This window comes from Delphinus delphis, chromosome 3 (assembly GCF_949987515.2).
Source record: "Delphinus delphis chromosome 3, mDelDel1.2, whole genome shotgun sequence".
Classification (NCBI taxonomy): Eukaryota; Metazoa; Chordata; class Mammalia; order Artiodactyla; family Delphinidae; genus Delphinus; species Delphinus delphis.
Window position 1 is genome coordinate 111,140,921 of NC_082685.1, and position 25,977 is coordinate 111,166,897.

Consider the following 25,977-nt stretch of genomic DNA (forward strand, 5'->3'; position numbering starts at 1 on the left):
GCGTTTGAAGTGATTTTATTCCTCCGGCCTTCATTCGGAGGGTGTCCTCACGTGTGCCCCGGTGGCACTGGCCTTCTGGGCTCTCTCTGGTGTAAGTGAAGATCCTCTTCATTGTCTCTGTGCCACCAAAATCCTGTTACTTGCTCACTCATGTCAAAGGTTTAGCAAAGCTCAAAGCCTTTGATTATGAAGACTGAAGCTTAAGGTACACATACCAGCAGTGACCCACAGGCGTTGTGGTATAAGCAAAGGCTGCCAGCCCTTCCCGCAGTAGGGGTCTTGGGGGCGCAGCGCGGGGGCATCCCGGCAGAGAATTGCTAACAATACACGAGAGGGAGTACTTTCCTGGAAAGTAGCAAGGAATGCCTTGTTCGTTTTGGTCTCTCCGGCAGATATTTTTTGACTGGGAGTAGATAAAATAATGGACAGATAAATGCTTTTATGTATATGTAAGATAACGAAAAGGGTAAATATTTAAACTGGGGAAGCTGGGCTTCCTAAAGCAAGCTATCCATTTTACCACTAGAGCTACCTTGCTTAGAGGCCGACTCTCCCTTTCTCTGATTTCTTGCCTGTGTTTTCAGGAAATTGCAAATCCTTTAAAGGAAAGGCATTTCCACAATGGTGAGTTGGCCTGTCCTGATGGTGTAACAGCCCTGCCCCTCAATGAGCTTCACCTCTGTGAAGGCGATGCCATGTGAGGGTCTTCAGGAAGCATTCCATAGGTCAGACAGGCTGATCCCTGGACTTCAAGGGGTTTATCATTGACGGCCAGCCCGGGAGCAGGGTCTCTAGTTGCTGTATATATGCCTTGGCCTGTGTGAGTCTGAATTACCCTTTGGTAATTGGTTCGGAAATCTTTTTAATGAGTAGACGTTCTTTATTTCGAGTTTTAATCTTGGCATCTGTTTTTCAGAAACACTGGTCTGTTATTACTTAAAGTTTATTCCCAGATTTGGAATGCAGACTGCTAAGAAATGTCAAACAGAAAGGGCTTGTCAGCACTTACAGTCCAAGTTCCTCACGGGGCCGCCTGTTTGCCTGGCATGTGCCCCGGCTGTGCTGTGCTCACCTGCCCTCCTGTGACAACCTGGATCTGTCAAATCTCAAATGACCTGTTCTTGAACAAGTGGTTGTTGGGAGTATTGGATGAGGTTTACCCATTGCCAGTGCCTGATGACATTCACAACTGTTTCTCTCTTGCAAAATGATCACATATCTATACTCAAGTTTAAAAAACAAGCAAGAATATTAAGAGTAGTTGTTGGGCTTCCCTGGTGGCACAGCAGTTGAGAGTCCGCCTGCCGGTGCAGGAGACACGGGTTCGTGCCCCGGTCTGGGAAGATCCCACATGCCGCGGAGTGGCTGGGCCCGTGAGCCATGGCCGCTGGGCCTGCGCGTCCGGAGCCTGTGCTCCGCAACGGGAGAGGCCACAACAGTGAGAGGCCTGCGTACCGCAAAAAAAAAAGAGTAGTTGTCATCCGGAGGAAGGTTTCTCAGAATTACTTAAAGAGTTCTTTATTTTTTATTTATTTATTTGTTTGTTTGCTTATTTAAAAAAAAATTTTTGGCTGCATTGGGTCTTCGTAGTAGCACGTGGGCTTTCTCTCTAGTTGCAGTGAGGGGGGCTACTCTTCGTGGCAGTGCGTGGGCTTCTCACTGCGGTGGCTTCTCTTGTTGCAGAGCACAGGCTCTAGGCATGCAGGCTCAGTAGTTGTGGTGCACGGGCTCAGTAGTTGTGGCAAGTAGGCTCAGTAGTTGTGGCTCACGGGGTCGAGAGCGCAGTCTCAGTAGTTGTGGTGCATGGGCTTAGTTGCTCCGTGGCATGTGGGATCTTCCCCGGACCAGGGCTCTAACCCAGGTTCCCTGCACTGACAGGCGGATTCTTAACCACTGCGCCACCAGGAAGTCCCTAAAAAGCTCTTTAATTGTGCACACTCGCTCCATTAGCCTCCTCCATCACCTGTATTCTAAGGATACTCCAGGACAGAAGACATTATGCACCGACTTGAGGACTCTCCTGCGAGGACAGCATAACCACCACCCCGTACTCTTTCCATGCCTGCTGAGTCACCCTTCACCTCTGGTGTTTTCTCCTCATTCTGGAATTCCTGCTGTCATCTTGGCTTGATGGTTTTCTCATTCCTATCAACCCAGTATTTCTCTCTTTCCCATATTGTGCCTTTTCTATCTGTGGCAAATTTTCCTAATGTGATCACCCATTCGTTTACATGATAAACATTCATGAAACATCTGCCCTGTGCCTTGCACTGTCCAAATGCAGGAGATAAGATCCAAGTAGGCTATTCTGTGGTATGCAGATACTTAAAAACTTCCCCTTTAACAGATTCATGTTGATGTGGGGAGTTTTGAATTGAGTCATTTCTCCTTCCTTACGAGTGAAAGGAAGTCTCTGTGATGAACATTCAGCTTGTAGTCTATGAGGTCTTTGGAAACTTGAACTTCAGTCATTCCCTGTGTGGCTGAGTGGCAGGGCAGGCATTGTAGAGGTTCAAGTTCCCAGGATTTCACATGAGTTATCACAGTCCAGCCTTTGGCAATCTGCCACCCTCTACTTGGTAGATAGGTTCGTGAAATTTGACGCTCTTACGTCTTTCCTGGAAAATCTTGTAAGGTTCAGCAATCCTTCAGTGGCTGACCCATTTCTGTTAAACTCCTGTTGTCAGACCCAAGGTTATCCCGGACCTATTGTTAGAATAGTCAGTGCATTCCATTGACTTTTTTTTTTTTTTTTAACTCCCAGCATAGGCTTTGAGTGACAATTTATACTTTACATGCAGAAATGAGACACTGCTCTTTTTTCTTTCTTTCTTTTTTTGGCTGCATTGGGTCTTCTTTGCTACGTGCAGGCTTTCTCTAGTTGTGGTGAGTGGGGGCTACCCTTCATTGCGGTGCACGGGCTTCTCATTGCAGTGACTTCTCTCTTCTTGCGGAGCACAGGCTCTAGGGGTGCAGGCTTCAGTAGTTGTGGCGCATGGGCTTAGTTGCTCCATGGCATGTGGGATCTTCCCGGACCAGGGATCGAACCCATGTCCCCAGCATTGGCAGGCAGATTCTTAACCACTGCGCCACCAGGGAAGTCCCGGGACACTGCTCTTTGTGTATATTATGCTGCCACTAACTCCCCTTAAAATGTGAACCAACTGCCTCAAGCATTTATTGTATCAACATAGCAGTAAAGTAGGATTTGGACAATTATTCCTTTAGTGGACACATGTAAGTGAGAGAAGTGTCTCTACCAACATATATAGAGTACTTCTTAGTGAGGTAGAAGGGGTGGTTTGTGACAGTAGTAGGGCTCTTACCATATTTTGCTTTCAGCTCATCTCCTTTGGTATTCGCTTCCATGCTTCACATCTTTGGGACCCATCATTGCCCCTGTCCTTGATGAATAAGTATGGTCTTGGTTGTTGCAATATTGCCTAGTTGGAAACACCCTGGACTTGGGAGTCAGAAGTCCTGGGTTGGAGCCCAGATTATAGCATTTACTGTGTGATTCAATTTAAGTTGTTCAAATTCCTAGTCTGTAAAATGGGAATAATAAATGATGTCTGTTCCCACCCCCACTCCAGCTACCTTCCACTCCTAGTGTTGATCAAATGAGAAAATGAATTTCAAAGTGTCGTGTAACTTACACAGTGCTCTGCCATGGGACCCCCCCATCCTTACCAAATATGGGCTTTGTGAACTACCGCAGGGTTCATGAAATGCCTCTTTCTGTTACAGGACGGCTATTGAGACTTTCCCCTTCTACGGGCCTCTGTGATCACAAGCAGCTGCCTCTTCACCCACCCAGAGGCAGCCTGGACCTCTGTGGGACAGCTGTTTATGATGACATTCTTTCTTCAGTTAAGCTGAAATCTAGCCTCCTAACTTCAAGATAACTTACACTTCTTGGTTCTAGTTTTACAGAGTAACAAGAAACAGTTCAAATCAGTGCATGTCAAGTTATAGAAATTTATAACTGAGAAAGGGGTCTTAAACTCAGCTTCCTGTTTTTGGCAATTCAATTCAATAAATAAGAGCTGGGGCCTGTCACGTGGGTGCTGTGCTCCGGCACTAAAGGCAGCTATTGTTTCTCCTCCTGATCTCCGGAAGTGGAACCAAAGGGCAGGGAACCAAATGGGGATGAATGGGAAGCAAAAACTTTTTAACTCCTTAATATGCAAAAATGTGGTGGTTTGAATTTTTTTAAGAATCCTTGCTAGAAGAAATAGTACCTGTGTTTATTGGGCTCAGCAGACTACTAATGTACAAATGAACATATTTACAAAATAGAAATAGAGTCAAAGATGTAGAAAACAAACTTATGGTTTGTTTTACCAAGAGGGGAAGGGAGGGAGGGATAAATTGGGAGTTTGTGATTGACATATACACACTATTATATATAAAATAGATAACTAATAGGAATCTACTGGGGACTTCCAGTGGTTTAAGACTTCACCTTCCAAGTAGGTGGTGCGGGTTTGATCCCTGGTCGGGGAGCTAAGATCCCACGTGCCTCCCTGCCAGAAAAACAAAACATAAAACAGAAGCAATATTGTAACAAATTCAATAAAAACTTAAAAAATGGTCCACATCAAAAAAATCTTTAAAAAAAAAAGAAAAGAATCTACTGTATAGCACAGGGAAGTCAATACTCCGTAATGACCTATGTGGGAAAGGAATCTGAAAAAAAGTGGATATGTATATGTATAACTGATTCACTTTGCTGTACAGCAGAAACTAACACAACATTGTAAGTGGACTATACTCCAATAAAAATGAATTTTAAAAAATCTACAAAAATGAAGACAAAAGATGATAAATAAGAAACACGGATATTTCTTTTTTTTTTTTTTTGTGGTACGCGGGCCTCTCACTGTTGTGGCCTCTCCCGTTGCGGAGCACAGGCTCCGGACGCGCAGGCTCAGCATCCATGGCTCACGGGCCCAGCCGCTCTGCAGCATGTGGGATCTTCCCGGACCGGGGCACGAACCCGTGTCCCCTGCATCGGCAGGCGGACCCTCAACCACTGCACCACCAGGGAAGCCCAAGAAACACAGATATTTCTAATTTTTATAAGCTGCCATGTGTTTAACAACCTGTAAATGAAAAACATATTTTCACATAGAGAAATGGGAAAATGGTGATATGGCAGCATGATAATGCCTTTGTGAGTGCTGCACTTCCAGCGCAGGGGGTGTGGGTTTGATACCTGGTCTGGGAGCCAAGATCTAAGATCCCACATGCCTGTCAGCCAAAAAACCAAAACATAGAACAGAAACAGTATTGTAACAAATACAATAAAGACTTTAAAAATGGTCCACATCAAAAAAAAAAAAATCTTTAACAACACTGTAAAGCAACTGTACTCCAATAAAAATTAATTACAAAATAATAAAATAAATGGGTATATTTAGTACCTACTTCAGGGTTTTTGTGAGAAATAAATGAGTTAATTTCCATGAAGTACATAGAACAGTGCCTGACAGTTAATGCCTAATACATTAACTATTTTTTATGAACTTTTGAGGACTGTGAGATTTGACATATTTTTAGTCTACTGGATTTTTTTGAAATAGCATTAAAAAATTAAAAACTGTAACACCCTATTTACCAACCATATCCAATAACAGAATTGGCATGGTTCATCTTTCTGATCACTTTGGTGGTTTCACAAGATGGGACTTGGCTGTCAGAAAAGCTTTATCATGATACTGAAAACTTACTCCCAGATAACATACTTCTTTGGACCTTAGACCAAATTTATGTATTCTAGGAGGTGCTTTTTTTTGGCAGTATGAGTTTGAAGAACTTTAGGGGGGAGTCAGGATTCAACCCTGCCTTCTCTGTTGTTAGGGTCTCGATATCTGCCTTAACTGTCTAGAACTTTTGCTTGCCTTGTATGTAACAAAAGAGATTTTTTTTAAATGTTATCTTTGATTTGGAGGTGTGCTAATTCAAGTATTTTTGTGACCCATTTAGCTTTTAGAGGTAATGAAACATTGATCAAGAACTTCATTTATAACAGACCAATTCATAATAATCCTAGTGGCTTATTTCACAGAAGCTGTTTCCAGATAAAAATACTGATCATGACTTCCCATGATGTTTCCTGAAAGGGTAAAATTAAACTGTGGGAAATTCTTGGAATTTAACTAGTAATTAACTTACAAAGAACCTTTAAAAATAAATCATAACTCCCCCAAGCTATTATATAACAAAGGACCTGAGGAGTTCAGAATTCTTTTATGTATGTATTTTTTCTTAACTGAAACCCAATGAGCATTGTCCAGTATCTTCGAGTTTGTAACTGAACTAAAATGATTTCTTTAGATAGAGGAGCCTTTGAGTCCAGTATTGGCTTTTAAACCTCAGGTCCAGTCTGGATTTATACTGATGCTGCACATGTTAACCTAGTTATCTGGATGTAAGTTTACTCACGTACTGTATTATGTTACAATCCTAAATGGCATGATTAGGCTCAACATTTTTAAACATGCAGAAAGCACAATTTAATTTTATCTGCTAGTCAGTTTCCTTTCCAGACTTTTACTTTAAGGAATGTCAGATTTCTATTTGGGGAGGTGATGAATAGACTACATAGAGTGAAAGGAGTGCTTTCAAGGGGCCACATGGCAGAGTGAAAAGAGCATGATTTGGAAACCCTGGATCTGTGTGATACTGGGGAAGTTTCTCTGCTTCTTTAAAAATCTGCTTCCTGGGCTTCCCTGGTGGCGCAGTGGTTGAGAGTCCGCCTGCCGATGCAGGGGACACGGGTTCGTGCCCCGGTCTAGGAAGATCCCACATGCCACGGAGTGGCTGGGCCCGTGAGCCATGGCTACTGAGCCTGCGCGTCCGGAGCCTGTGCTCCACAACGGGAGAGACCACAACAGTGAGAGGCCCGAATACCACAAAAAAAAAAAAAAAAAAAAAAAAAAAAATCTGCTTCCTCATATGTTAATGGACATAGTCTCTGTCTGGAAAGGTTATAATCTGATGCCACACAGTCCTAGGTGCACAATAAATTCCCAACAATCCGGACGCGCAGCCTGAGCGGCCATGGCTCACGGGCCCAGCCGCTCCGCGGCATGTGGGATCCTCCCTGACCGGGGCACGAACCCGCGTCCCTGGCATCGGCAGGCGGACTCTCAACCACTGCGCCACCAGGGAAGCCCGAAACACCACATATTTTAATGAGACATAAAATTGTATGGCAAGCCTTCCTTGTGTGTTTAAAAGAAAAAAAAAAAAGTAATGTTTTGTTCAATTTGTTTCTCCAGGTGGCATTTTTCTGAAGTTGTTCATTGAGACTTCCCAGCATTCCTGCAGATATAATAGGTGAGTCAATGAAATCAGATACCCTTACTACCAGTGATTCTCTGGAAACCCTTTCGAGGTGGGTGGCAACTTACTTCTTGAAAGCGATGCAGTGTTCCAAACTTTGGGGCCCTGAATGATAAACACTAGTTTTTTTGTTTTTGTTTTTGGCTAGAAATACCACTTTGATGAACGTACACAAATGTTGTAAAGGACCCTGTAAAGTTTCACTAATGATACTAAGTTTAATGCTGTAAATTCCATACCTTCAGTTCTGACATGGTTTGTTCTGTCACCATTTACAAACAAGTTTAAGACCTCTTTATAATGGGTACAGCTGGCTTTAAGTTGTCTTTCCTTTTGAGCTTCTCTGGGGATCATTCATCCTTTGTTATCATTTCTCTCTGAAAGGGGAAGTAGAGATGGCCCAATTTTAGTTTCTGATGACAGCACGGGTAGAGGAATTGCCTAAATAAAAATGGAAAACAGTTGACTAATAGGTGATTTATGATTAACTCTATAGATTTGAATTTATAAAGGTCACTTTGGGGAATATTAGTAACAGAAATAGGGGCTGAGTAACCTCCTACAGTGTGCATTCAAGGAAATCAAAGTGGAAAGTTAAGTAACTGTCCCCAAAGACTTTGATCCAGCTCTGCTTCTCAAGAGGGAGAGGCCTGTCCAACCTGGTCCCGTAGGGGCCTTGCTCTTGTCACGAACTTGAGGGTGGGGCTCAGGCCAAGGGAACCAGTGCATGGTGTGTACTTGGGACTGACCGACACCCCGTCCAGGAGGGTCTGCCACGTGCAGGGGATTTGAAGAGTATTTTCACAGATACCACCTCCTTTGTGGAAAGGTGATCTTGTTTACGGATTCTGGGGAAGGAAAAATTGCTCTTATGTCGTGAATTGAACTATTGATTTTTCAAATGTTTTTAAATTGTCCTAACAACTGCTGGTTGGGTTAGGTGAGGAAGCTTGGCTTGTTTTTTTAAATGGGAACTGTAAGCACTTACGAGTTATGAAATTATTTGAGCAAAGTTCCTGCTCATGGGAAAGCCGAGGCTGACCCAAGACAGGTGGGTATCCTGTTGGCACTTTATCCAACTGATCATCTTTAAATATCTGCTCCATGTTTATATAGTGGGGGTGGGAGAAACCGATTGTCTGTTAATAAAGACTATTAATAAAAAATACATACCTTTCCCTGAACATTGAAAATAAAGGATTTATTACTTTTGATTTTCTGAGCCAGGTGTTCATAAACCTGTTTAAAATTTGGCTAATAATAACAATCTGCCGTGTGCTGTTCAGATCCAGAATTCCAGAGACCTGCCAGCCAGGTGATAACTGGGGCTGCTGGTGAGGCCTGCTTTTGCTCATACAGTTCTAGGAGGGGAATATTCTCAACCGAGACAGGCTTGTGCTGGTGAGGGGTGTTTCTTTCCACTCAGAGGCACTGTCTGCTTGAGTGACAACAGGTCTGATTGCCATTTTGCCTGTTATGTAATGAGTCGAGTGCACCCCCGAGTTAAGGGGCTCCATGTTTCCAGTGTATTCCAATGATGATTTAGTCCCCCTTTGTGAGTTGTCACCCTGGATCAGTTCCAGGCTGGCCTGTTTAATCCAGCTCTGGGGAAAAGCCAATTCCATCTGCCAGTGCCTTCAGCAGCTAAGTCGTGTTTGCCCTTGAAATCCCTGTCTCTGAAGATTTAACCAGATAAAACCAACCTGCTCTGTATCGCTTTTGGTTTTTGTTTTTTGAATTGTGAATTCATCCCAGGTAAATACAATAAAACTTTACCAAATCAGAAGACATAAGAAGAGCCACTCTGATTAACAGCATCTAAATTATGAAGAAATCTGATCCTACCTTCTGCTGTACATGGTCGCTCATGTTATATCAACTTGGTAGAAGGTTTCTCTTGAGCAGAGAGAGTCACTGCAGTTTGGGGAGAGTCTTATCATCAGGAGGCCCTAGGCCGAGGCTCCACCTCGGCCGGACGCAGACCTGGGTTGGAATTCCAGCTGTGGTGCAAGCTGGCTGTGTGACTAAAGGCAGCCTTCCTTACCTGATGGAACTCTCATCTCTTTATATGTGGATACTACTTCCTTCCAGAGTGGTTTGGAAGAGTGAACAAGGCATGATGGCAGCATGCGTGGTACATAGTAGACGACAGGTACGCCCTGCCTGGCTCTTGACCCCAGGCATCTTAGAAAAGGCATTGGACACGGGGTGGAGTGACTGCTCTGCTGGGTAGCTCCTGTGTCTCCCTGGTAAAGTACAAGGCGATTCCTGCTCTGTCCTGCCCCACCTACTCCGTGAGAATTGTGAGGAGCCTTTGAAAAGTAGGAACTTAGGGTGTGTGGTTAGAATCAGAGGGCTTCTATGGCAGGCTTTTTTTTCTTTCTTCTTTTTTTTTTTTATTTTTTTGTGGTACGCGGGCCTCTCACCGCTGTGGCCTCTCCCGCTGCGGAGCACAGGCTCCGGACGCGCAGGCTCAGCAGCCATGGCTCACGGGCCCAGCCGCTCCGCAGCACGTGAGATCCTCCCGGACCAGGGCACGAACCCGTGTCCCCTGCATCGGCCGGGGGACTCTCAACCACTGCGCCACCAGGGAAGCCCTTTTTTTTCTTTTTAATCTGACTTTCTGGGCTTGAATCCTAGCTCTGCACCTTATAATTAGGTGTATGACCTTGAACAAATTATTAACACCCTCTCTGGCTCTCACCCTATCTCACAGGATTGCTGTGAGATTAAATGATGTACTGTGTGTAGAGTGGGGCATATGGAACTAGTACCTGGTGAATCTCAAGAAATATGCCAGTAAATTTGCCAGAATACTTTTAGAAGGGAGACAGAGAATCTGACTCAAAAGAATATCTGTGGTTTTAAAATCTCTCCAGTTTGAACCTCGGCTTACTGTGCTGCCTTTTCTATCATGTTATGATAGTTTAGACCAGGGAAGGTCATCTTTGTCCTGAATAAACTTAAGAGTGATCATATGCTGCCATGTGGGACTCACTCATTCAGAAGGGCAGAGCATTGGGAGTTAGTCTTCCTGGATTTTCTTCATGAGTAAACAGATCTTTCCCCATCTGGAAGAATTCTTACCAGAATTGACGAGATTTGCAAAGTGAAAGCTCTAGACCTGCATTGTCCAATATGGTGGCCACATATGGCCATTGAGTATTTGAAATATGGCTAGTATGACAGAGGCACTGAATTTTTAATTTTATTTAATTTTAGTTCATTTAAAATTTAGAACTAATAGTTAATTCAGTTATTGGAAAACTTTTACATATGTGTGGGACAACTTGGGCATCTACTTTTCAACTGTAAATTTTTTAAAATTTAAATCAGATCAAGTATTTCTGATGAAAATTTAGAGCCTGAGTTGAGATGTGCTGTAAGTGCAAAATACACAACAGATTTTGAAGTGTTCCTGTGAGAAAAAATTATGTCAATATTTTAATACTTTTTATATTGATTCTGTGTGGAAATGATATTTTGGATATTTTGCGTTAAATACATTATTACAATTAATTTCTTTTTGCTTTTTTAATGTTGCTCCTAAAATTTTAAAATAATGTACATGGCTCACAAAATTCTATTGGACGGTGCTGCTCTAGACGATCCTTGAAAGAATCGGATAATTTCTAATTTATTCAGTGAAGTACAAGTTTTTCCAATAGACTGCAGATTATGAAAGTGGTTTTTTTCTTCTTTTAAGTTTTCTGTTTCAGTTTACCAATTAACAAGTTTAGAGGAATTTTTTTTAAATGCTTAAAATTGGAAAGAAAAAGCTCGTAGCAGATGTGTTACCTGAACCTCACGTGGTACAGCCTGAGGCTCCATTTAGACGTCTTGGCTGTAGTCTTTCCCCTCAGCCTTCTTACGAAATGTACGAAGGGAGGCACTCACCACCATCCACCAGGATATGAACCCACACACTGTTTTTCAGCTAAATATTCTGCTTCCTTGATGATTGTTGGCTCTGAAATTTGATGCAGATACCTTGTTCCCCGGGTCACATTTTGCCATGCCCAGGAGATCGGTTTAGGAACTGTCGTCCAGGAGAAAATGACTTTTAATCACCTATAGCAAGTAGCACTCCCTTCTTACTGTAGTACCAGAAATACAGAGATACATTCCTAAGGGAATAATTGCTGGCTTGATGTTTAGTTGTAACCGGTGTGTGTATGAAACGTGAGAAGATAATACAATGAAAGTCATCGGTATTCTGTTTCACATTTATGCCCTGGGTGACACTTAAGTGTATTTTAAGTGGTGGGGGGAAGAGTGTTAGGTTCAGAATCATTTTGGTCTGGGTTTGAGTCCTGGCTGTGTCACAAAGTGATGGTAGTGAGGTTTCCTAACTTCTCTGATTGTGTTCCTGTGTAATTGGTGCCAACAAACACCAGTCACTTTCCTTGTCAAAATTCTTCCATTGTAAGTACTTTATCTGTGACACCCGCACCCCTTTCTGTAAGAAACATGGCGAATACCTTGCCGTCCTCATACTTTTCCATACTGAGCAAGTGAATGAGAGAGTTTACTTTCCAGTACTGTAAACTTTATCTAGGAATTAAACAGGATTTGATATTTATATATTAGATAGAAACCATTATCAAATTTCATGAAGAATCTGAAATTCAATGTTTTTAAATTACAGTATTAGAGTATAGAATTCATTTCCACCAGCAGCTTGAAAGCAGTTAATAGTAGAGGAGAAGCACTTAGTAAGAGAGGATATTATAGCCTTCTCCTTTTACTGAGGGTAAATTGGATGAAATGTACATTCTCTGGATAGAAAATGATAAAATAAAATATAAGTAGGCAGTGGTTTACAAGATTTAGCAAAAGCCAATCAAAGTAATTAAATGAATTAAAGACTTAAACTGAGTGCAGTTCTTTTTCTGTTTCTGTTACTTGCATGTTGATAGGTTGCCTTTTTTCTGGTCAGAAGTCTGGCTGTAGACACTGTGCCTGTCTGAAGGAGAGTCCTGAGCATTCTTCCCAGCAGGGGCATTCCCTTTCTATGAAAAGTGGCTTCCCTTGGTAGACTGTAAACCTCCTGAGGGCTGGTCTGAGTCTTTTATTATACCCTCTGTGCCCAATACAGTGTCTGATGCATGGTAGGTGCTGAGTGAATATCAGCTGAATGGATGGAGGATAAATGATGCTTAGATTATAGAGCTGGTTCTGTAACATTCTCTGAAGAGAACTCTACTTCAGGTACATTATAGGCTGCCCAACACAGTGCCTGACACGTGTTACGTGCTCAGTAAATGTTGGGCAAATGGAGGCGTGAATGTGGGCTTAAGTATAACTTCCAATTTATAAAGGACTTTTGGGAGTATGACCTGTTTGTTTATTTTTTTGATATTTAAAAATATCTTTATTAACATGAGGTCGGAAATAATTTCTTAAGAAACAAAGAGCATGTCATATAGGAAACAATTGATAACTTTGGCTACATTAAAATTATGAACTTTATCAAAAGGCTATATAGAGAGTGAAAAGATAAAATATTTAAAACACTTATAAATTCACGAAGGAGAATATGTAAAGAATGCCTGTGAATCAATACAGAGGATAGGCAACCAACTGAAGCAAAAATCCAGGAGTGGAGAAGGGTGGCGAAATACTTGAACAAGCACTTCATAAAGAGGAACCGCAAGGAACCAGTAAAATGAAAAGTTGCTCAACCTCTTGAGTAATGTGATTACAAACCCCCCACAAGATACACCCTCACCTCCACTTGATAAGCAAAAGGTTTTTAAGTCTGATAATGGCAAATCCTGACAAGAATGTGGAACAGCATGAACTCTCAGATACCAATGGTGAGAATCAAATTATTAGATTCACCCACTTTGTTTTTTTTAACTTTTACTTTTTTTTTAACTGAAAAAAAGTTGACATACAGTATCATGTTAGTTTCAAGTAAACAACATAGGGAATTGACTTTTAAATACATTATGAATTGATCACCGTGATAAATCTAGTAGCCATCTGAATATAACCCATTTATAATTTGGGAAGCAAAGAAGGTTCTTTTAAGCAGAGAGTTGAAGTTGAACATTAAGAAGGCACCACGAGTGACAGATTGACCAGAGGCCAGGAGCCCAGGTAGGAAGGTGTCAGTGGCAAGAAACGACGAGGCCTGGGGAGGAGAGGATGGGCAGGGCTGCAGCTAACTGATGAAGTGCAGTCCCGGGGGAAGGGGGAAAGGTGCCTGTGAGGTTGCTCTGGGCAGGGGCTGGGGCAGCTCTGTGGCAGCGGGAGGGAGGGTTGCAATAGGGTAAGATTAAAGTACAAGGAGTAGATGTTAAGAGAATTCCCACGTGGTGGCCTCAGTTCTTTTGAGAAGTAGAAGTTCATCTGCTTTGGGGAGAGGAGGTGAAGCCTGGGGTTACAAAGAAGAATCCATGATCCCCTACCTGGAAAGGAACTCTTCTCAATGCTGATGTAGCCATCTTCCTATGAATTCTGGTTCTTTGACGGATAATTCCACAGGGAATTCTGGTTCTCCATCTGATGCAGTTGGTCCACAAGGACCTTCGGGATCTCACATCAGTAGACACAGTTTTGTTGTGATCAGATGCCTAAGTCTATGAAAAACGCTATTTGCAAACCCTCCAGCAAGTTGATTTGGTTCCAGCTGGTACCTCTCTTGTCCGTCCCATATACATGGAGAAGTGCCATAATCCTCATGTAGAAAGCTTTTCTACTTTAATGGTCCACTCTTTAAATTGTTCCTTGAAAGGAAGGGGGTGAACTGACCTCAGGTGAATGAATAGACACTGGGATAGTGTAGAGGTGTCTCCCTCATTATCACCGTAAAATATATTTATGCTTTTACATGAAGCTTGTTAATATAGGTAAATAGTAGCTGCATACATTTTTATTTGGTATTCTTTTTTTTTTTTTAATCATCTGCCATGTCAAACCACAGCAATCCATGCTTACAACCAAAGAAGGCCGTAATATAGCTCTGAAGTTCCAAGATCCTGCCCCCATAAACACCCTCTCTACTCTTTGAAATGTCATCATGGCTTTGTAACAGAAACTGACTGCTTCTGAATTAAATATTGATTTAATCTACACTTCCTTTTGGATTAATTCAATAACTAAAATAAAGTGTTCGTAATCTTTTCCCTCTTGTGCTCTCACCCTGTGGGGAGACCACTAGTCATACAGCGGTCCTCTCCTTCCAGACACCAGCATCCCCTGAGCCACGGGGCAGCCATTTACCAGGTATTATAGGGTTGGGGTGCCAGGCAACCTGTAAAGGTGGGACTGGCCCCCAATCTCTGTGCCTTATGTTACCAGCCTAGAACAGCCTGTGAAAAACTCTTAAAGCTAATTGGCAAGCTCAGATGGACTTGGAAATGTACCTGACTTTGATCCAAATTATTCTATATACACAGCCAAGTTGTGTTAGGAAATGGACACTTCCTGTCATTAACTCACAGCTAATGCAGACAAATATGACTGCAAATCCACTTTAGAAATCTCGTGTGACTGGTCTGTAGGAGCTGGGTTCTCTCTTATTGCCTCACTGCCTCATTTCTCTCTTCTTCCTTCTTTCTCAAACTGCATTCCTGATTCAATTAAAGTTCAATCTATTTTTCTCCTGCTGTTCATGGAATGACTATGGATTGGAAAGGCACATTCAGACTAGGGTGGTGGTCAGCTGCTGTCATGGACTCATTGTTCAAGGTCAGAGTAACCAGTTTATTGACCATTTACACCTCACATCAAGTATATTTAAGTCTGCCCTTCTAGAAACTCAGGCATTTTGGTATGAGGGTAGTTACAGAGAAAGTCACTTGGGCAAAAACTCAGGAATTACATTTTTATTTAGTCTGTGTTTTATGCTTGTATATTTATGTCATCTGCACATCTTAAAGATGGGTGTTTTTTTTTTTGTTTTTTTTTTTTTACCTGCTCAAAGGTCACACCTCAGTCCTTCTTGTGCCCTTGAGCACTGTATACTCTTGAAGCCAAGCAGTAGTCCTTATGTACTTACTCTTGTGGCTGGACTAGAATTGCCAGAAGACGTTTGTATGTGTTTTTCTCCCGATTATCAAAATAATCCATGTTCATACAAAAAAGTATAAGCAGGAAGGGAAAAAATAATTAGTTCCTTTAGGGGTCACCACTGCCAATCTCATGACAAGGTTTTCTTTTTGTACATTCTTTTCTTCACATAATTGAGCACTTATTCTGTATGTGACTTTATGTTCAGTTACTTTTTTGTTTAATATTATAAGCATTGGGTTTCCCTGGTGGCGCAGTGGTCGAGAGTCCGCCTCCCGATGCAGGGGACACGGGTTCGTGCCCCGGTCCGGGAGGATCCCACATGCCGCGGAGCGGCTGGGCCCGTGAGCCATGGCTGCTGAGCCTGCACGTCCAGAGCCTGTGTGCTCCGCATGGGAGAGGCCACAACAGTGAGAGGCCCGCGTACTGCAAAAAATAAATAAATAAAATATTATAAGCATTTCCCCATATCATAAAAAGTTTCTTGTTTAAAAAAAATTTCAGTGGTTGAATATTGTCTTATGGTATATATTTAAATCATTTTAACATTTTATTTTTGACATTTGAGTTGTTTTCTGATTTTTTTTAAACCATTAAATATAAACTTTGAATATGCTTTTATAGATATTGATTCAGTTTTAAAAGTCTATCCAGGAACGTTGGACTGTCATTGGCAGTACGAGAGCACTTGTGTTGTCGCGCCCTGAAGATGATCAGGTCTTTCATCTTTGCCAGTTCGGGATATGAGAATGGCACCTCATTTTAAATTTTACTGTTTTTATTACTAATGAAGTTGAATATTTTTCATAAATAGAAGAGTCATTTGTTTTCTCTCTTTTGTGATTGTTTATGTCCTTTTCTGGTCAAATTGTCATTTATGATAATGGTGACATTGATGATTTTCCATTTTCCTAGAAGGATGTGTTGGAATGCATAACTTTGAGCATGGTGTCTTCTCACTGATAGTTAATTGCGTGCCAAATTGGCCTGTATTTGAGGGGAAATCAGGCGTGGAAGTGTCAAAGAGAACACACCCGGAGGTTGTGATGTGGCTTGTTGGTTGTGACAGTCAGCATCTGGAAAGTCAAGTCTACCCAGTGAGCACCCATCCTCCCTCACCCAGACCTTGTGGGTACCCCGTCATCACCCTACATCCTGCCCTGTCCAGGCAGACGTGGTATAATGCCTGTTGACAGAGGAATAATAAAAACACAGCGTGTTGGCTCATAATGAAGTGTTCATTGACCCCCTTGAAGTGATTCTTACCTGCTTTTTTTTTTTTTTTTTTTTTTTGTGGTATGTGGGCCTCTCACTGTTGTGGCCTCTCCCGTTGCGGAGCGCAGGCTCGGCGGCCATGGCTCACGGGCCCAGCCGCTCTGCGGCATGTGGGATCTTCCCGGACCGGGGCACGAACCCGTATCCCCTGCATCGGCAGGTGGACTCTCAACCACTGCACCACCAGGGAAGCCCCTTACCTGCTTCTTTTCTGCTCATGTTTCTTCTCAGGCTGCTTGGATTACTTTTCTTGCCTACCCCTTAAGATAGTTTCCAGGCAGTCCTTGACCCCGTCTCTCCTGCATCTCCTTGCACTCTCCAAGTTCTCTACCGTACTCCATGCCTTCAGTTGCTGCCCACAGGCCAGACCTCCCCAGACCAAACCTCTTCTCCAGTCTGCAGACCCATGTAGCCTTCTGCCTGTTGGGGGTTTCCCCCTGGTGTCCCACTGGCACATCTAATGCAGTGTGCCCTCAAATGAACCTGTTCCCTTCCCCTGACTGGCCCTGTGGCCTGGATTCTATCTCCTGGTAAAAAGACCTCTCCTTCATCCTCCATGCTACTCGACACCTGAGTAGCATCTTGAGACTCTGCTTTTCCCTCATTGGCAACATTCCATGGGTTATATGAAGCTCTGTCGTTTCTACCTCCTTCACATCCTTCATCCGCATCCCTCTTCCTCCTGCCCTAGTTCAGGCTTTACTCCCTGAATGAATGATTATCACTTTCCCAATTAGAGACAGTCTTGAAAAATAAGTAACTCAGGTTTCTCTAAAGGAAAATTGATGTTTTTCAGAGCATGGTATTGTAATGGAATATGTATTAATTCTATGTGTGAAGTAAATCCTCATCCATTAATTTATCTTTTATAGAAACCTGAATTCTTAACCTACTTGCTTGGCTTAAAGCAAAGTGCACCTTGAATAACCTCTAACACATATTAGTCAAGTGAGAGGCCCTGGGCATTACTCTCTATTTAAAGTGTTTTTGATTTGAGGACTTGACATTTTTCCTTTGGGTCTTAATTCTTTCCATATTCCGTATGTGTTGTTTTTCTGTAATGTTGGAATTATCCTTTATTAGCTAGTTTTTCAACTTCACCTCCCATGGAATCAGGCAAGAAATACAATTATTTTCATAAGATTCTTTAATGGAGTAAAATTAACATTTTGGAGAATGAAAATATGGTGAATTGTTTCCTAAGGATTGAAAGACTTTATTAAGAGAGCAAAATATCCTTCCCCAGGGTTACATTTTTTTTCGGGGCTTATTGGAAATATGGTGCTGGGAAGAATAAAAGGAAATTTAATACCATGGAAGCTGGAAACAGCCACTGAAATCCAATCTTTAGAACACATATAATGCACTAATTCCCAGAGATTTAAGATAGCTCCATTCGCTTCTTGAGGCTCTCAGGCTCCTTATGACCAAGACATGAAAAGGTTCTTCAGCACGAATATACCATGACATATTTTGTTTACTATGAATACTGACTACACCTGAATATGGGATGTCCCAGGGTTCTGCCTTCCCTTATCGGTATCAAGTTGCTTCATCGTTGTACCTTTCTTAGATGGGGTTCCCCCAGTACAGATCCTGTGACCAAGATTCAAGCACAAGTAGGCTCCCTGGGAGGTTATCCTGGAAAGCACTGTTAGGGGAATAGGCATGTGCATTAGGGAGGAGAAGAAAGCCAGTAAAGGGATGCCCTGGAGCAGGTAGCTCAATCCCTGGTGAATTCTAGGAAACATTCTTCAGAATCATCCCATCTGAGGGGCCAGCAAGCTGGGATATGTCTCCTCCAACTCACATTCGTCATTGATGGGTGCTCCTCAGACCAGCGCTTAAGGTCTGTTCCTTGCTGGGGCCAAAAAGAGAGCCCTCAGGTGGAGGTCCTGGGTGCTTGCTGTACACGTGTTCAGGAGAGGGGGCTGAGGGCAGTACGACTGGGGCACCAGCAGTGCCTGCTGAGTGCACTGCTTTAACATTCTTAACATTGACAGACGAAGTCACTTGAGAGAGAGACACCTCAGGCGGTCAGAAACAAAGCACATGCAGAGACTGTCAGTAGAATGTACTTCAGTCGTATCAGTGCCTGATAGATGTCGGAGTGCATTTAATAGATACTGAGAATTGGCCATTGATCCTGAAACGGGGAAGGGAAGATGTAGAGGGAATCTCCGAGAGGTGTCTAGACGTTGTTCCTAAAAGGACACATCCTGCCTCAGTCACAAAGGCTGATAAGCCATTACAGTAACAGATGGAACAGCTGGATCGTCCCAGCTCCTTGTAGGGTCGCAGTTTCTTCAGTGCTAATCAGCCTACAGAATTATAGCTAGGCCCACAAGGAAATTACGATATTTTTTCCATGCACTCAGATCTGGAAGAAAACAAAAATCTGGCGGAAATCTGTGGCCAGCCAAGTGTGAACAGGGCCACCTTCATTACTTGGGGAAATTCCTGGGGAAGGAAAAAAAGGTGGAATCCAGTGCTGCTAGTGGACCTTAAAAAGAATCCTCTGCTACGTGTTTGTCTATTCTTTCTGTTATGCAACAGTCTTGATGATACATCTTAACATGGAAAATATATCCTAATATCCTGTTGTCTGTTCTGTTGGTATCATCTCGGGGACAAGGGGATAAGATCTTGATGCTATCAGCTATCTAATTACTTAGACCTGTTTCATGATGGCGGAACAACAGGAGTGTTCCTGCCCTAAAGGAGTCCCCAGTGCAGCCATGAGACAAGCAGAGAAGTAGCTGCCACTGTGATAAACTGATTATATTGGAGACAGAGGAAGGAGCAATTAAATCTGCTGTTTGGGGAGGCATCCCAGAGCTGTGACGTTTGACTTGGGCCTTAAAGATGACTGGGTTTCACTCAGGGATAAAGGAGGAAAATGGCAGTCCAGGCGGAGACCAGTGAGAGCAAAGGCAAGGGGCCTGAAAGTGCAGAGCGTGGTCAGGCAGCGGGGAGTGGTTGGTGTGAGTGAGATTGTGCCGGCAGGCAGAAGTCAGCCTGTGAGAGTCCTGAGAGCCTCGCCCCTCCCTGTGCCATCTCCCCTGCACCATTGTCAACAGGTATTAACCACTTACAGCCACACCATTTCTATTGGCTCACGTCCACGTTCCCATCAAACATCCTGCTGTCGTAGAAACAAACAGCTTAGGTGCAGGATGATGAATGGCGCTTATAGAACTTGTGTGAGGTTCGGAGTCCCATCAATGCAGCCTTTTGGCAGTGAAACCTACATTTTGCGCTAAGTGGCTGGTTAGTGACCCCTGTAAAGCCTGTGGATGTCTTGTTAAAGGGGAAGGTGACATGCTTCATACAGGTGGTGAATATTATGCATAAAGTATATTATTTATCCTCTCTTTGCCATGTGTTTCCTATCAGTCCAGCAAGCCCCAAGTGTTCTGTGTTCTAAATATCTAGCTATGTTTAACAGTATATAGAATTAGTTACTTCCTCTTTTATCATTTATGGAGTGTTTTTCCCCATGGAATTCCCCATTCCTCTGTAGATTCACTTTCATTCCATCCTTTGAAACTGCATTCAGGCTTCCAGAAGATGCTTCCCTAATGATTTCATAACATAAGATGAAGACTTAAAAGTAGGTGATGCCGGGCTTCCCTGGTGGCGCAGTGGTTGAGAGTCCGCCTGCCGATGCAGGGGACACAGGTTCGTGCCTCGGTCCGGGAAGATCCCACGTGCCGCGGAGCGGCTGGGCCCCATGAGCCATGGCCGCTGGGCCTGCGCGTCCAGAGCCTGTGCTCCGCAATGGGAGAGGCCACAACAGTGAGAGGCCCGCGTACTGCAAAAAAAAAAAAAAAAAAAGTAGTTGATGCCAAAGAAAGAAATGTGAGGACGTCTTGAGTCTGATTTAGTAAATTGGCCCCTGGCTGCTCTGTATCTTTGGATGAATCGCTGTCCTTTAGTGAGTGAATGTAAGAATAATCAAGTCTAAGAAACAGATCCAGCAGCCAGACGCATGAATCCTTCTCTCTACCCCTTGTCAGTCACTCTCCCCAGCACGAGGGAAAAAACAAAAGTAAATGGGATCTATGTTCAGTTTTGTATTTAGCATCCAGTTTGCAGTGTGCCTTTGCTGTGCACTGGTGCTCTTCTCCAAGTGCAGGGACTGGGATGGGGGTCTGGTCCTTGAATTTGGGGAGATTGCTCTTGTCGTTTCCAGTCTGATAAGTGCTGTCACCCTAACAGCCCTAAATCTTGATGTGACCTGGCCTTGCCCACGTGAATCTTCACCCACTATTGAGACCATCATAGTCTAATGACCAGAGTGTTAGATTTATTGTTTCCATATCATAGCCATCAAAAGCTTCCAGCAGAGAACCTGGTTTTGAGGATGGATGAGCTCTTTTCTTTCTGCATGAGCAGAAAATTGTATGGGAGGATACAGATCCGTGGCCAATAGATAAGTATTAAAGTAGTTCTTGAGTGGTTCGTCAGCCCCTTGTGGAAGAATATCAGTTATGCTATTTTCACTGAATTTTAGGCTTGTGAAGGTTTGAGTGAACACTAACATCCATTCTGTAAGAATCAGGGCTTTTGTCAATGCTCAAAAATATTATATCTGAAGATGAAGACTCCAAACCTTTGTGTATCAACTTTGAGGAAAATTTTTTAGGGCTAATCAAGATGATTTTGAGTAGAAGTTTCTCCACGTCTAATTACCTGAGAGATAACTGTGGTGATCTTTAGTTTTATGACCTCAACGCAGGACTTCTGGGAGTATGTGCCAGTCTCACACATTAGAGAGTACTTTGGACACATATGACATTTCTGGGATGTTCCAAAAGACAAAAGTATGCTAAGCTAGAATTGTTCTCCAAATCCAGGATTCATGACCACACTTTCCAAAATGGTGTTAAAAGTTCCTTGGCTTCTGTAAACATATTTGTTCATCATGAAACGAAGTTAAACAGGATTTATTTTCATTGTGGTGCTTCTCAGAGACTTTACATGCTAGTGAGTACAGTGGCTTTTCAGGGGTGGCACATAGGATACGGCATTTGTCCTGGGATCCCTTTGATCTAAAAGCACCTGCAAGCCATCTCCCAGAACTCATGTCACTCTGACACAGTGGGGGAGATGCTGACATGTGGTAGATTTAAAGTAGATTTAAAGTCTTCCCATCCAGGACTGGAGCCTGTTTCCCTACCCCTTGAATCTGGGCTGGCCTTCTGACTTGCTTGGAGTGATCGATACAGCCCAGGTATCCTGTGAGTTCCAGAGTCCAGTTCTCTAAAGTCCGGCAGTTTCACTTTTGCCCTCTTGGGGCTTTGCCCGGAGACCTGCATGTGAGGAAGCTGGTCTAGCCTATAGGAGGATGAGAGGCCGGTGGAGGAGAGCCTAGATGCCCCCATCAACAGGCAGTGTTAACTGCCAGATGTGTGAATGAAGCCTTCGAGGGCCTTTAGCACAGCTGACCTGACTGAGAGCAGTGCGTGAGTGAGCCCAAGCAACACACGGAATTGTGAGAAGTCATAAGTCACTGTTGTTTTAAGCCACTAAATTTTGAGGCTCTGTTACACAGCCATAGTCAATGGATACACTAACATAAGCGGTAGCACCCGACAAAAACTTTGAAACAAGACTGAAAAAATATGGTTGTTTATCTAATCAGATACTTTCTATGAAGCGTTTCTAGCTTAAAACTAAATTTCTGGACAGGGATTTTCCAGAAACCCGAGTCACATGAATAGTTAACAGGAACCTAAAATGTCTGGCATGTGATTCGCAGCACCGGAAAATGGCATCTAATCACAGACGGAGTGGTCCAGGGCGGTCCTCTAACACTGCCTCCGGAAGGTTAGAGGAACTGAAGGAGGAGTTGGAGCCCGTTCACCTGACATTTTCCCGAGGGCTGGCTGACAGCTATCCCTGAAGGTGACCAGTGTCACTTAGGGCTCATCCTTCCAGCTTGAATATTAGATTCCAGCAGACATCTGTTCCACCTGCCGACCAGCTATGGGGATGTGAGGTCTCATGATCTCGCCAGCATTCCTGGCATAGAGCTAGTTTAATTTTTCCTGGCTCCGTGGAGCAAATCTGATTAGCAGATGTCGAAGGGGCCCATTTTCAGCAGGCCCTGGTGAGATGTGGAAGTGGACGAGGCCTGGGTGCTGGCCATTGCCAAGGCCTGACTGTGGAGGGCCCGGGCCTGGCAGCACTGGGTCCTGGGACATCACACCCACCGTCCTCTCAGTGCTCCAAGACCAGGAGGAGCTGTGGACGGGGACCTCAGGGCTGCAGGCTCGTGCACTGCAGCTGGGAGGCCTCAGAGCCACGTCGGTCGCTACGTCCGGGCCTTAAAATGCTCGGGCTAGAGGGTCGTGACAGTCAGGCCGCAGCCGTGCTGGCCGCAGTGAGTTGGGAAGAGGCAGAGGATGCAAGAATCATGGGAGCTGGAGCTGGAGAAGACCCAGTTGGTCATGAAGCCTCTTCCTCCGTCATGGCCAGATGGTTCCCCTGGGAAACTCTGGAGCGCTTTGTAAAATCTGTTTCCGAATGACTCAGGCTGGGAGTCTTCCAGCTGTTCCCTTGGGACACGGGGTGGCTTTTTCTGTGAAGGAAATACTTTCCTCACGATTGGCTGGGACCTTTTGTTGGTTGGCTGCAGCCCCGTCACTCCTGGCTGGTCTCCCTTGGACCACCCTGGACAAGTCTCCCTCTCCCTCTTGCCTTCCCACAGCTAAATCTCCATCACACTTCCGCTGAGCAGCAGTGAAGCAAAGGAGGAGGGGCCTGCTTCCCAGTCTCCAAGCTTTCCGAAATGACGACTTTCTCCAGCTGCTTCAGTCTTCTGACCCCCTACCCCGAATCTCTCTCATTTTTTATCCCTGTTACATTTCCCATATGTGAACCCTGTGCTGGTAGTTCACAAGCTCTGTGAAGAGTTTATACTCCGTCTCATGGCCATGTCACTGTCACTGAAAATTCTTTGGAGTTTTGTTAGATTAGATCGACCCTGGTTTATATGTCATAGCCCAATGGGTGCAAAAAACTCTAAATGGAACTCGGCTTCTCCAGAAACCAGTAACAGCGATATCCTACACCATACACAGCGACTGGCATGGCCGTGTGAACACCGTGGTCCTAGGGCATTTCTTTTGGGGGTTGATGTATCTCAGGGTAAGTCAGTAAAACAAAGAAAATAAGTCTGTGTGTCTGCACAGACCACAGCCATGTTAGGGACAGTTGGTAAGCAAGGGATCGTGGTTTTGTGGGTCTCTGACTTTGCTGTCACTGATGAAACTGGGACACGAGAAGCCAGAGCTCTGCAGTGTGACTTCACGGTCAGGGCATGTGGTGTTTGTGGGCCACGAGGACCAAGCTGCAAGAGCGGTTTAGATCAGGGTTTTTCTGAGCACGTTGCAGAGTGTGACAGTTCCTGGGGGCATTGTAGGGGCTCACTGGATGTAATGGTTGTGACAGGAGCAAGGTGGCCCTTGTCAGCCTCTTACTTTTTAATCAGCACAGCTCTGCTTTGATCTGTTTCATATACAGAACTGGGGTTGCTTGTCAGATCCCGTTTGATAAATAGTGTTCTACGCTCAGAAGAAAGTTTGCAAACCGCAGGTTCAGAGGACTGACTTCTAGTAAAAACAAACACAGAGAGAAGCCTCTTTAGCCGAGCAAGTAACGATTACATTTCTGGGATCCACATAGATCAATCCGCAGACATTTGGAAGCAGCAGAAAGCAAAGAACTAAACAATTAGATGTTTCTGGGTAACTGCTATGTCATCAGGAAACTCTTAGTCAATATAAACAGAACATGTAGACTGTGACCTAAGTGGCAAGGGGAACAGGAGGCCAGTTCTGGTCATCTGTGCAGGTGACTCTGCCAGAGAATGTCGTTCTTAAATAAGCCCCAGTGAGCCATGGAGCAGAGCTTATATAAGAGTCACGTGATAAAAGCTCCCATTACTGAGAGCTTTCCATTTGCTGAGAGCTGTGCCTCGGATACATGTCTGTGGTAGTAAATGTAGGTTCTACTATTATCCCCATTTCACACATGGGGAAACTGAGGCTCAGAGATCGAATAACTTGCCCAAGGTCACACAGCTGATAAAGTAGTGGAGCTGGGGTTAGGTCCCTTTGGTTAGAGTTTATGTCTGTAAATGTTCTGCTACATTGCCTCTCTCTGTTAGTCCCTTTTTAATTTTTATACACGTGCGTGTTTTCCTCCCTAATGGTTTTGGTAAGTGGAGTACCTAAGGATACCTAGTTTGAAAAATGTCTTTCTTGTCATAGTTACAACTTTATGATCAACCCGCTCCAAGACGGGTCCCTGTAAAGCTGAAATGTAGTGTTGTGTGTAAATGATCCTCATTGGTTGTAAAAAGAATGTAGAGAAAAGGAGCTAACGGTCTAACCTCACGGGGGGGTACTAACACTAAGCAGGCACGTGCAGGTCTGGAAGTATGTGTCTGTGCCCGGCTTTAATGGCTCACAGTCACCCCACAGTTTTGCTGGTACAGGAGAAATTAGGACTGTTGAAGCCACAGCAGCAGGTCGCGTTGCTAAGGCAGATGGAATAACCTTTGCACAGGTTTTAAGTTCTTAAATGTTGGGTGTTTTTCTCAGATGGTACCTCAGCTTCTCCAGTCCATCCTCTGTGCCACACACGGCCTTCACAAAGGCTGGGTAAGGGTAGTCTTGGTGAGGATCTGCTGTTCACTTACTTCGTGCCCTTCCAAGCGTGTGTGGACGATTCCTTGTTTCTGCCAATAACCACATGGTTCCAGTGAGAGCGTTAGGTTCTGCTGAAACTTCTCTCCAGTCAGTTGACTCTGCTGGAGCAGAGTAGTTCCCTGAAGAGTGAACTTAACAGGCATTTAGTTTTGTGTTTGTAGGTGCGTTTGGAAAAGCTGGAACTGTTTGAGTAGCTATTGCATAGCACATCCAGGCGGCTTGAACCATCTGCCTCCGTGCAACACACCAATTTTAAACAAGACTGAAGCCCGTAGTGCGTTTCTCTCATGGAGCCAGCGAGGCCCCCCGGGAGAAACATGAACTTGTGTGGGTGCCTAGGAAGTATGGAGCAATAACTCTCTCAAGTCACAAGGGCCCCATTTGCCTAGCAGAAATTTATGAACAGGCCCCTAGTGGCTTATACAAGTTCATTTTTCTTTCCCAAGTGCCTCAGTCACTTCCTGAAAGTAATGTTTTCATCGAAAGATTTGACCATACTGGATCTTTACAGAGACGCCTGAGAAATCCCACCCTTGATGCTGTAGCAGGTGAGGATGACTTTGCTGAGATAGGGCCTTGGATGTGGCCTCCTGGTGGGGAAAGAAAGTGTTGG

General features: G+C 43.9%; 1 protein-coding gene across 3 annotated transcripts in view; it reads left to right on the top strand.

Annotated features, from left to right (window-relative positions):
• Positions 1-25,977, top strand: part of LHFPL2 (LHFPL tetraspan subfamily member 2) — a 177,460-nt gene that overhangs the window by 91,019 nt on the left and 60,464 nt on the right. For all 3 annotated transcript variants that reach the window (XR_009518998.1, XM_060009258.1, XM_060009259.1), the window contains exon 3: positions 7,287-7,344. The gene's annotated coding sequence lies outside the window, so the exon portion shown is untranslated. The remainder of the gene's footprint in view (positions 1-7,286; positions 7,345-25,977) is intronic.